Here is a 12010-nt window from a genome sequence, read left to right as displayed (position 1 = left end):
GATAGAAGCATCCGCCACTAACAACCAAGCAGAGTACCAAGCTGTGTTGAAAGGGTTACAATTATTGAGGGAAATCAAGGCCGATGCCGTCGAGATTTTTGGGGATTCCATGCTTATCGTATACCAATTAACAGGAAGGTCTGAATGCAAGGATGACGTATTAAGGATTTATTACGAGGATTGCCTTCAACTTCTGAAAGAATTCAAGTCCGCGGTTATTGAGCACATCCCTAGGAACCATAACGAGGATGCCAACAGGCTTGCCCAACATGCATCCGGATATCGGCCGATTCAGGGCGCTATGGCTCTAGAGCTCGCTGCCGACGACTGGCGAAAAGAGATCGCCGATTACCTGAAAGATCCATCTAAGAAAGTGGATCGGCGGATACGATTTCAGGTCACAAAATATGTGTTACTAGAAGACGACTTGTTCTACCGGACGATTGATGGTGTTCTGCTCAAATGCCTAGGAACAGAGGAAGCAAAAACTCTGATGGGAGAAATCCACGAAGGAGTATGCGGAGCCCACCAATCGGCACATAAGATGAAATGAATGATTAGGAATAATGGGTACTACTGGTCGACAATCCTCGAAGACTGCTTCAAATATTATAAAGTATGCCAAGATTGTCAGAAATACGAGAATGTACAGCGTGCGCCCGCATCGGCCATGAATCCTATTATCAAACCATGGCCGTTCAGAGGTTGGGGAATAGACCTCATCGGACAAGTTTATCCTCCGTCAAGCAAAGGGCATAAATTCATTCTAGTAGCCACAGATTATTTCACCAAATGGGTGGAGGCGATTCCGCTAAAGGCCGTAACATCGGCCGCCGTGGTTGATTTCGTAAGGGACCATATCGTCTACCATTTCGGCATTCCCCAGACTATCACAACCGATCAAGGAACGATGTTAACATCAAGAGAATTCGAAGAGTTCACGGCTGATATGGGAATCAAACTGCTAAACTCTTCTCCGTACTATGCCCAAGCTAATGATCAGGCCGAATCTTCCAATAAAGGGATAATTAAGTTAATCAAGAGGAAGATAGAAGAACAACCCAAAAAATAGCATTTGTGTCTGACCGAAGCTCTATGGGCATACAGGATGGCCTGCCATGGGGCCACCAAGATGTCTCCTTATCAGTTGGTGTACGGTCACGAGGCAGTATTGCTGTGGGAATTGAGGACAGGATCGAGACGCACGTTGCTCCAAGATCAGCTGACGACCGATGATTACTCCTCACTCATGAAAAGGGAACTTGATGACTTGGCAGGCCAACGATTGAGAGCTTTGATCAGTATCGAGGAAAACAAGAAGAAAGTGGCCAGATGGTATGACAAGAAGGTCAAGGTCAAGCAGTTCTCTCCGGGGGACCTGGTATGGAAGTTAGTGCTGCCGATTGGGTCAAAGGATCCTAAATTCAGTAAGTGGTCTCCCACGTGGGAAGGGCCGTATAAAATCGGCCGATGTTGTAATACCTGCCATTTTTAGCCATCAAGGTAACTCTGAAGAAATAGAAGCAATTCATGAACGAAAGGAGAAGAAATTGGCTAAAAATCAAATTCGGGTCAAATTTGACCGAAATTTGAATTTTGAATTCAAAATTAAGAAAAATTTGGCAAAAATGTGGAATGGAAGTGTAAGGGTGATTAGAACTTGAAGATCAAACTTTCGGACAAGATCTGGTCCTAAATGCCTCAAGAAAAATCAAAGAAAGAAATTAAAAATCGAAGTTACTATTCACCGTCCGACAATAGAAGTTCAGAAAAATAGCAGCAGAGTCCATTTTGGAAATTAATTTCCGACCAATTTTCCAAATAAGTGGACCAAGACAACTACACAGTGATGAAGTATGAACTTTGGACAAATAGATTTAGGTGTTGTTGAGCAGGAACAGTAAGGGGGACAAATTCAAAATGGAGCTCAAAGTCAGGACGTTGTCACGGTAGACTGCATTACTGAATTTGTCTAAGTCTGAAACAGCAATATGTAGCCGAGTTTGGAGCCGATTTTAGAAAAATGTAGAGCAAAAGGTGTAAGTGTTTATGGGCAAAATGGAATCCTTGGAGGTTGTAGAACACAAATGGGAAGTAGTTGGACTAAAGGGAAGGGATTTGGATCACTGAAATCATTTACAAAGTCGGGTAAATGGCTCTGCCTGAAGGACTAACGAACTGAATGAAGTGTCAAGAATGTTCAGTCAATTTAAACAGAGAAATTCAAAATTGCCAACAAATGAATGAAAATCTCGGGCAAACGTTTAAATATGAATTGTAGAGCTCAAGTTCATCTACAACTTTGGTTAAGTGACTTGTGGACCGTCGGATGCGATTTTGACCGTGGTTGTGCTCTGAAGTTTCGGACATCAGAAAAACAAGAAACGGGGGGGTGATAGAGCCGCGCCCGACGTGTCGCCGCCGGCGTTCTCGGTCGCCCGCCAGCGCAGCAGCTACACCACCTTCTCACCACGCAAGCCTACGAGTAGATCACGGTGTCGCCCATGCGCGCGGTGAAACCTTTCATATATCTACCGCTCCCGCGCCGCCCCTTTTACCGCCGTTCTTTTTACCACCGCCGCTCTCTCTGTCAAGCCATCGCTGCCGACCAAATTCCACTGCCACGCCTCACCTCCCGTCGATTCCTCTCGCCCACTCCTCCACAGGTACCCCAGCTACACCCCGGTCCACTTGTTGCCCAACATCCTTGCCAGAGTATCCGTACTCGCCGACGTTTCCGTCCGCCACCGCCGCGCCTCCTGCTCACGGTGAGCACCTCCTTGCTCTTGTTCTCTTTCTTCATGGGTAGTCGTAGGCGGGTCGTTTGGGGTGCTAGAAAGTCGTAGAGGGAGTCGTCGGGGTAAGCTAAGCCGTTGTCGTGCTTAGCCACAACCGGCTGTAGGCGTCGCCGCCCGCCGTCGTGGAGGGAGTGGCTCCGGCCATCTCCCGGGAAGCTGTCACTGCGCACGGGTGCGCTAGGGCATGGGGATGCTTCCCCGGCCTAGCCCCGTCGCCGGTGGGGCGCCGGCCGGCGGGCCACACCGCCCCCTGTCGCGCCTGTTTTTGGCGGGAGGAAGAAGAAGCCTCTGGTGCTGCAGGCCCGCGCGTCAGGGAGAAGAAGAGAGGGAGGAGGCTGGCCGGGCGATGGCTTAGGTGGGCCGCAAGTCCAAGTCGGCCCAAGTGCTAGCGCGGGAGAGCGGCCGATGGAAGAAAAGGCTGGAGGCCCAGGAGAGAAGCAGGTCGGTCTCGCAGGAGAAGAGAAGAAGGAGAGATGGGCCGTTGGGCCGGTGCTGGTCCGAGTTAAGGAGAAGAAAACGAAAATCAACCCAGTAGGGCCCGACCGAGGAGAAGGGGCCGGCGGGTAAGGTGAACAGGAGGTAGGGGTGGGTCCGAGCCGCGGGCCCAGCATAAGAGAGAGGGGGTAGAGTAGGGTCGTGTGAGAAAAGTAGCCGGGGGTGTTTTTCGGGAAAAGTTAGATTTCCTTTATAGAATAAATAGTTTAAATCCGAATCTCACCATTTAAATCATAAAAATTTCTAGGACTGTCCAAAATTAGTGAAACCAATTTTGTTAGGCTCATTTTATTTTCCTTTATGCATTAAAATTTTTATACCCTAAAAAAATAATAAAAATTTGGCTATTTATTTAATGCCTTTCTTTTAAGGTATTTAAATAAATACTTAATCTTTATTAAATGCATAAAATATGGAATAACATTTTCATAATCACAAATTATTATTAATTCATAGGAAATTAGATTTTAAGGCTAGAAAATATTTATAACATTTTCTAAAAATAAAAGAAAAGCCCTAGGTAAGGTTAGTTAAGGAAATAAAATTGTTGGGTTTATCTTTTCGGGTTTTTGTGTGTTGGCTTGCAACTTTATCATGATAAATTGTATAGTCCTTGTTGGCTTGCAACTTTATCATGAAGAAAAGTTGTATAGTCTTGTATTCAAAAAGTTGCATTCCTAACCCCTGCATATGTTGTGTTATAGACACCGAAGCACCAGAAGGAGATTTCTCGGAATATTCAGAAGGATCTCCGGAATTTGAGGAAATCTTTGAATTGGTCCCCTACGAGGCCAACCCTTCAGACAGTGCTAACTTTTTTAGCGAACAAGGCAAGCCCCGGTGCATTATACCTAATATTTTGGAGTCAATATTTCATATGTCCAATTATCGGTTATCTGCTATGTGTATGCACTAAGTCTAGGAGTTGCTTGAAACCCATTCTTGTGCATTATCATAGCTTGTTTTAAGGACATCTTTGCCACTTGTTCAAAGCTTTAGAATATAACCCCAAGTCTAGAATTGCTTAGTTGCTTAAATACTTGGTTTACCAAACCTTAAGGTAAATATTGAGTCATGCATGTTAATTATGGAAAGATGACTTGGAAATTAAGAAGCGGACAGAAGCTAAGGATGTAGTTCTGTCTGCTAGTTTAATCTGGTTAAGGCCCGATTCGTTGTCTTAACCTTTGATCAAGTGAAAGACATCTGATCACTTACTGGGTATGGGACCAGTAAAGCCCAGTAGGTTAGTAAACCCTCTGATCGGGAATACTTCGTACCCGCGCTTGACGTGCTGGAGATTGGCAAGGGCGTAGCCTGAAACTCACATGGTGATCGGGCCAGACGTGGGGTCCCATGTGGGGGTGCGTCCCTGGGTCCGGGTAGTCTTATTCCCAATCGTTGGATTTGCTAATCGAAAAGTCGTTACGCACGACCTGGACAGTCGTATATAACTGGTGATCAGGGTACTCTCCTGCAGGATGTAATTTGATCCGGATCGCCGAAATTCTCGGTTATGAATGCACTTGATCACTGTTGAGCATCGTAGCATAAATTCATGAATGCTATATCTTTCTACTAATGTTGGTGTATGACTTAATACCTTGTTGTTTACAAATAGTCTTTTATCATCACCTAGAATGGTTAGGTAATGACTTAATCCAAATAAAAGATAAAACTAAGGTCTCACTTTTAGTAAACTTTTTGGCAAAAATGTGTCAGCCAAGTACACCGAAAAAGCTATCATGTACTTCCAAGAGAAACTATTATATTGGTTAGTCGGGTAAGCCTTGCTGAGTACCTCGTACTCAGGGTTATCCCTTGTGGCTATTTTCAGAGGCACCGCAGGAATCCACCGAGGAGGAAGCCCCAAAAAATTAGGGTATTGTTATGAGTCTCACAATACCCTTAGAAGCAATCCTAAATGCTCATCTCCACCCGAACCGTTTATGTTTAAAATCCTAGAATTTCTGTCTAACCTGCACTGTTAAGTTTGTTTCAAACTATGTCTTGTAATAACTCGTACCTCGTGTATGTATGTAAAAATGTAATATTTGTTGATGCTATCCCATCGCGGATACAATCCTGATGTATGGCTATGAGACACGACGAGGATCTTTCGAGGAGTCCTAGGGACACTCGACGGACGACCGAACTTATACTGTTTTAAGTGCGTTTCGGATAATTGCTGCATCGGCAGCGATTAGGCGCATTTAAACCAGTTTAAGTTGGACGGTTCCGCCACAGATGTGCCCCAGGAAATGCTTACATTTTGGAAACGATCGAAGAAGAAGAGTTTACTAGGGCTTTGAATGGGAGATACTTGAAAAGGTATTACCCTAGTATATGGGTCGGAGCATAAGGATCGACCGCAGAATATAATAAACAAACACACAGCCGATACAAGAGAAAATCAGCGGAAGAGAAAATATAATCGTCCAAATCGGCCGATTTATCTTTCGGTACGGATGATGGGTTACACGGCCGATGCAGTACAAGTCGCCCTTAGAACAAAAAATAATTAACCACGCCTCTTCTTAAGTTCTCTCTCAACCCGGCCTAGTTCTATCAGAAGACAGATGTGTCGTTCTTCTATGTCTTTCATCGCGGCTTCCGCTTCAACTTGACGGGGAAGAGGATCACTCCGGTCCACTGCCGGGCGTGATGTCCCTGCCACCGCATCTTCAAGAGCAACTTGACGAGGAAGCGGGTGGCTCCTGTCAACTCGAGGTCGCCTGTGGTCGTTACCGTCGAGGAAGTCCCAGATCCGTTGGACGTCGGCAGGGACGTGTTCCTTGAGTTCTTCACGATGAGCCCTAATTAAATCCTTGTCTTCTTGTGATAATGGTTTGTCAGAATACACGAGCCCGATGGCTCGTTCGAGTTCAGGACTAAGACGTCGCGGCTGGGAAAAGAGACAATATATAACCGCCGAAGATGAGGTGTTTCAGAGGAATCGAACTGAAAGAAGGCGGAGGCAGATCTCTTACCTGGTTAACAGAGGCAAAAGAAGAGGACGAAGAAGACATGACCGCAGAACGCGCCAATGGAAACAAGTCAGGGAAAGAGAGAACCAAGTCAAACAGGTGCTCTCAAAAGCGAAACCAAGGCCTGTATTTATAAGTGGAGAAAGCGTGGATGTTTGGTAAGACGCGTCCCATCGGAAGTAAAAAGGGCAATAAATAGGAGAGCGCTGCGAAGGACGGTCAAAAGAGGCATTAATGTTCGTACAAAACTACCAGTACTTTTACAGATCGCCCAGAAGAGCGTTGATGGCCGCAATCGCTCGACGCTGGATCTGATCGGCCGAGTCCAGGACCCGTTGGTCATACTCTGCCGACCCCGGGACTTCTGACATGTGGCGGTGGAGTCTAAGGGCTTCGTGACCCAGATGCTGCCTCTCCCGCCTTAAATCGGCAATGACGGAAGGGAGCTTCTGAAGCCTCTTCTCTTCGGCGGCTATTTCCTTGGTCACTTGCTCCATCTCCTTGGCGAGTTCTGCTCTTCGGCGTTTGAGGCGGTCTATCGTGCCGATGAGTCCGGGGCGGGAGTCCTCTAGAAAATGAATCCGTTGATGTACCTCTTGAGCCTGACGCTTGTACGAATCTTCTTCTTCACGAGTTTTGGTCAGTTTGGCGCGATCGGCCATGTGACGCAGAGCCCTGAAGACTGGGATCCGCATTGACTCGATGTAAGCGGCCGGCGCCAAAGCTTCTTCTGCTTCCTCTGGGACTCGCCCGCTGATGTCACCAAAGAGCTGCCGAATCGGCGAAGCATCCTCTACCAATCGGCCGATGTCCTCTTGAAGAAGGGATCGTATGCTTTCAAGCTTGGCATGTACGTCATCAGGGACGGAGCTCAAAGTAACCTGACGGGAAGCGATCTCCTCGTCATCAGAAAGCGCGCCCGCAAACGAGAAGAGGCTGTTATTAGGGGAGTCCTGTTCCTGTAAAATGGTAGATGAAAATAAAAACAAGTCAACCGGTGGTGGTAGCAAATCGGCCAATAAAGGTTGGAAGATTGCTTACTTCTTTAAAGAGGATTTCCTCCACCAATAATGACGCGGCGGCTGCTCCGGCTTCTATGGCGACTTGAACGTCTACCTCTTCTGCAGTCAGAAGGGTTGGCACGGCTGAAGTTTTTGCCGATGCGATCGTGGGTGGATCAGCCGATTCTGTACGGGCACGCACTCGGCGACTGGTCTTCTTGACAACTTTCTTCTGCGCCTGTTTCGCTCGGTCGGCGATGTCATCTACAGAAGGGGCATGATAGCCGATGAGGGGGAATGTTGTGTATGGATAACGGTCCTCTATCGGCCGACCACTCCGATTGCGTTTTGGGGGAGCGCGGCTTTCAGACTGAATCAACAGCAAGAGTCAGTATATATATGTAAAAATGAGGGGAAATGAAAATTGGATAGGAAAAAGAAGAGTACCTCGGCGTTCGGATCGATGTTGGCTGGATCCAGGAGATTGCAGTATACTGATGCAGAAGCGCAGAACAGGTACTGTTTCCATTCGGCCCACCATAGCTTGAACTGCTGAACGGCGAAAGGAGCTACTATCCAAAAGGTCAGATCTGTGGTGCTGGAGTCTGGGATCCGATCTCGCAGCCGGTTATAGTCAAGACCCTTGGTGAGTTCATCTCTGAACTTTGCTCGGCTGGTGAAGTATGCGTAAATCGGCAATTGACCTAAGCCAAATTGCCGTGTTGCGATGGAAGGGTTGTAGAACTCATAAGTAGGGGCATCTTTCCCCGAGGAAAAGTTTGTCGGTAAGATCCCCGGTTTGATTAATTCATCTGTGAGGTCTTCATCGAATCGGCCAGTGGTTGAGTCAAAACAAGGGAGCTCAAATATTGGGTCATCCCTCTGATAAGGGAACCAGCTGGTTGCGTCTTCGCTGAAGCCATTATAAAAGCACCTGAAGTATTCGGCCACCTTGGTAGCAGAATATGAGCAACCGGAAAAGGCCGATGCCGCTTCGCCGAAAGACGTACATCGGCGTCGGACAGTGGGATTCTCTGCCGATTCAATGTTGGGGAATGTCATGTGCTCCACTCGCTGCTGAGAGATCTTGCTCATGTATAGGTTAAGCCACAAGTTGATAAACCACCAGGGTCCACCGGGGTTTCCAATCGGCTCCCCTTGGGATAGTTTAACGCCGATTTGGTGCAGCATATGATAGGCTGCTCCCAATAGGTGCTTTCCAAGGGGAACAGAGGCCCCTGTTGATAATGCCTTGGCCAGAGCCTGCGTGTTGGTGGATGGACCGGCTGCTCTCCCACAGAAAAAATGTTTCTCTAGCCACATCATCAGGAAGGCCGTGTGCTCTCTGTTCTCGACTGATCCGGCCCTTCTGTTGCATCTGATGAATCCCTTCCAACCGTCGATTCCCTTTGTGTCCAGCCGATGAGATGTCGTGGCCAAAAGGCGAAAAGGGGTATCTGGAGAGGAGATGTCAAGGCTGGTCAACATGACCACATCAGCCAAGGTGGGAGTCATAGGTCCATGTCCGAAGAGGAATGCATTGAGAGCGTTGGACCAGAAATAAGAGGCTGCTATCACTAATGGCTCGTTTCTTTCCATTTGGGATAAGGATAGATCAATGCACTGGCCGATTTTGCGCTCTTCCCATTGGACTCTCTTGGAGGCGGCTATCCGTTGGTAGCATTCTCTCCAACCGGGGGTTTCATTCGGCCATGACCTGAAGGTACCTGACCAGTGATCTAAATCCATGGTTGATTGCTTAAAAGGGATCCTATGAGTTTCCAGATTGATTAGGTCAGTTGGATCCGGGTTTCCCATGGGACCAAGACAGATAAGGTCTGGATTTTCTGTGAGACGAATGGTAATCTGATGCCTAACCGCCTAAAAAGGAAAGAAGAGGGTGCGGGAGTAAGAACGGATCTAAAAGTAAATGCATTATTGTTAAGGAAAGTTTCGGTAATGACCTCCGGGATGAAGCTCATCGTAGTTGGCGGGATCGCCGGTAGAGCTGCAGATGCTGAAGCCACCGATGGGATTTTGGTCGAAGCCCCAACTCCCGCTGATGGAGCTCCTTCTCCCGTCGATGGAGCCGCCGCCGTTGCTGCTAGAACTTCCACCGGTGGGGCCATCGCCGGAGCTTCGGGCGTTGGTGAAGTACCTGAAGGTGCCGCCATTGAAGAAGTAGGGAGAAGTGTAGATGGGAGGAGATGCCGGGGAAAACTGGAAGCTAAGGAAGGTGCCGGAGGAAGAAGAAGGCCCGTGCGCTAAAGAAGGAAGACGTGAGCTCGTAAGGGGAAGCACAGGACGTACTGATATTTAAAGGTGGTCTGAGAAGGGGTAAAAGCGGAAATTTTTACCGCACCGGCATTTCGATTTTTTTCAGAAGGAGTGGTTGTCGTGGGCGCCCATTTCGAAAAGATTGCAATCATCAGGCTGGAGACCGCGAAATGGAAGGATATTTTCAATGCGTTTGTTTCGGGAAGGAAGTTGAAGAGAATTTCGAAGTAAAGATTATGTTTTACTCCAAAACTGGGGGGCATGTGTTGATGCCAGATTTTGATACGTATGAAATCAACGTCAGGAAAGGAAGAAATTAGGAGATGCGGCAAGACACAGAGGTCACGGTTGGAAATCGGCCGATTGGTGCTACAGTCGAGGATCGGCCGATTGCCCTCTGAGGGTGGAACTCCGCCTCGCCCGACCCCTGAGTCCTGGGGTCGGATGCGCCCGACCCTCCGAGGGAGGAACTCCGCCTCGCCCGACCTTAAGTCCCAGGGTCGGAGTAGTCGGAGCCCCCGACATGTGGGCCGTAATCGGCTGTCCCTTGCTGATTGGAGTTGGTAGAAATCGGCCGATTAGGAGGCTGGAGCAATTGGGCCGGTATGGGCTTAAAGTGGCTTATGAAGATAAAAAGGGAGTCAGCCCATGAGAGTATGATAATCAACTCCAGTACGAATCGTACTTGTAAATATTCGTTTTCGTTTAAAATTAGAGATAGAGTTCTAGTCGGTTAAGGAGTCGTTTCTAACAGGCTATAAATAGCCACCCTCGTAGATCTGTAATCATCATCAAATCTATACAACAAACTACTATTTCCTCGTACTTACTTTCAAGCAGGCGACTTCGCCAATACTTTTCCTCTTTTCACAAGTTCATACGGGTTGGCAGGGCTGCATCAACTTGATCTCCGGCCGATTTCTGTAAGTTCCGTTTATCGAGTAATATCTAAGCTTTAACTTCGGGCGCATCGCTGTCGTTTCATTTGGATTTATTCACTAGTTATCGATATTCACTAGAATTCTAGGTTTTACCTGTTATTCTAGTTTTATCACCAGCTATCCAGTTAGGAATTGGAGCTTTCGGCTTTCTTGTGCTTCGTTATTCAATCTATTATTTTACGCATAGCCAATTTAGATCTATTCCTAGTATTGTTACTGTAGCGTTGTTCAGATTACTCCAGTAGTCTTCTTTATTAACGCTGCCCGGTAATCGGCTGCATTATAGCCGATTTCTTTATTACAACAAATCGGCCGATTCGCTGATAAGCTATCTCGAGATCGGAACCTTAGCCGATCGCAACCTCTAGGATCTGACACGTTTCTTTCCTTGCCAATCAACAGGTCAGATTGGCTGGCACGCCACGCGAACCGCACCAGGGCGATCACCCGAACAGGAGTTAAGCAGATTCTCCCGGGTCGTGTGTCCGACGCTGGGGATTCGATCAGCCGATTTCTAGCGCCAACAAAAGTTTTCAATATATAATTAAAAAGGTTTTGGCCTAGAACCTAAGAGTTTTCAGTATATATCTTAAGAGTCTTTGGTATATATCTTAAAAGTTTCTGTATTCTCAACACAATATTTTTTATCTATCACTAGAAAGTTAGAGAATATACAAGTTTTTCATAAAATATTAGATTTAATAGTATGAAGTATAAATTGTGTGACTACAAAGAATTATATTTATCATTAAAAAGTTTTAAATGTGATAGTACAAAGTTGCTAAATTTGGAGTACAAAGTTTAAAATCACTAAGTTTTGGATCTGAAATACAAAGTTTATAATATGCTAGTAGAAAGTTCCAATATTTGGAGTGTAAAGTTTGGAATTATAAAGTTTTGGATCTATGAGTAAAATGCTTGAATTTGCAGGTAAACGGGTTGTCAAACTATGGACAGAAAAGATGGTTCATACAAATACAAGCTGTGAACATGCATATTTGAAGTTTGATATTTTAGAAAGTTTTGTACACATAGTTTGAGAGTCTTTGAAAGTCAAATATGTAGTTTTCAATACGTTGATTGAAAGACGGGATGTAGAAAGAATCATGTACATGATTTGAAAGTTTTTAAAATTCGAGTATGAAGTTCTAAAATATGTAATTGAAAGTTATGGGTGTAGAAAGTTTAGTAAATGTAATTTCTATGGTTCTAATATTCTATTTTGAAGTTTTGAATATGTGAATTGAAAGTTAGGAGGTAGAAAGTTTTGGATATGTGAGATAAAAGATTTCCTAACCTAATTATGAGTTTTGTATATGGAACTTAATAGTGTGAAAGTAGAGGATATATAAAACCTTTATTATCCATGATTTGGAAGTTTTCGGAAACATAGTATAGAGTTTAGGCGATGAGGTTCCAAAGTTTTATAAATCTAGGTATAAAGTTTTAGATATGTTGGTTTAAATGTGTAAACAATGAAGACTTTACTCATGTTGCTGCCAATGTAAATA

General features: G+C 45.8%; 1 long non-coding RNA gene across 1 annotated transcript; it reads left to right on the top strand.

The window, feature by feature from the left end:
- Window positions 1-10990: 10990 nt before the first annotated feature.
- On the top strand, window positions 10991-11768 carry LOC111257543. Its single transcript, XR_002678016.1, has 2 exons — window positions 10991-11051; window positions 11430-11768. It is a non-coding gene; the product is annotated as an uncharacterized LOC111257543 (long non-coding RNA).
- Window positions 11769-12010: the final 242 nt, after the last annotated feature.

This window comes from Setaria italica, chromosome VI (assembly GCF_000263155.2).
Source record: "Setaria italica strain Yugu1 chromosome VI, Setaria_italica_v2.0, whole genome shotgun sequence".
NCBI classification, from domain to species: Eukaryota; Viridiplantae; Streptophyta; class Magnoliopsida; order Poales; family Poaceae; genus Setaria; species Setaria italica.
Note: the sequence above shows the minus strand (reverse complement) of the source record. Positions and strands in the feature narration are given on the sequence as shown.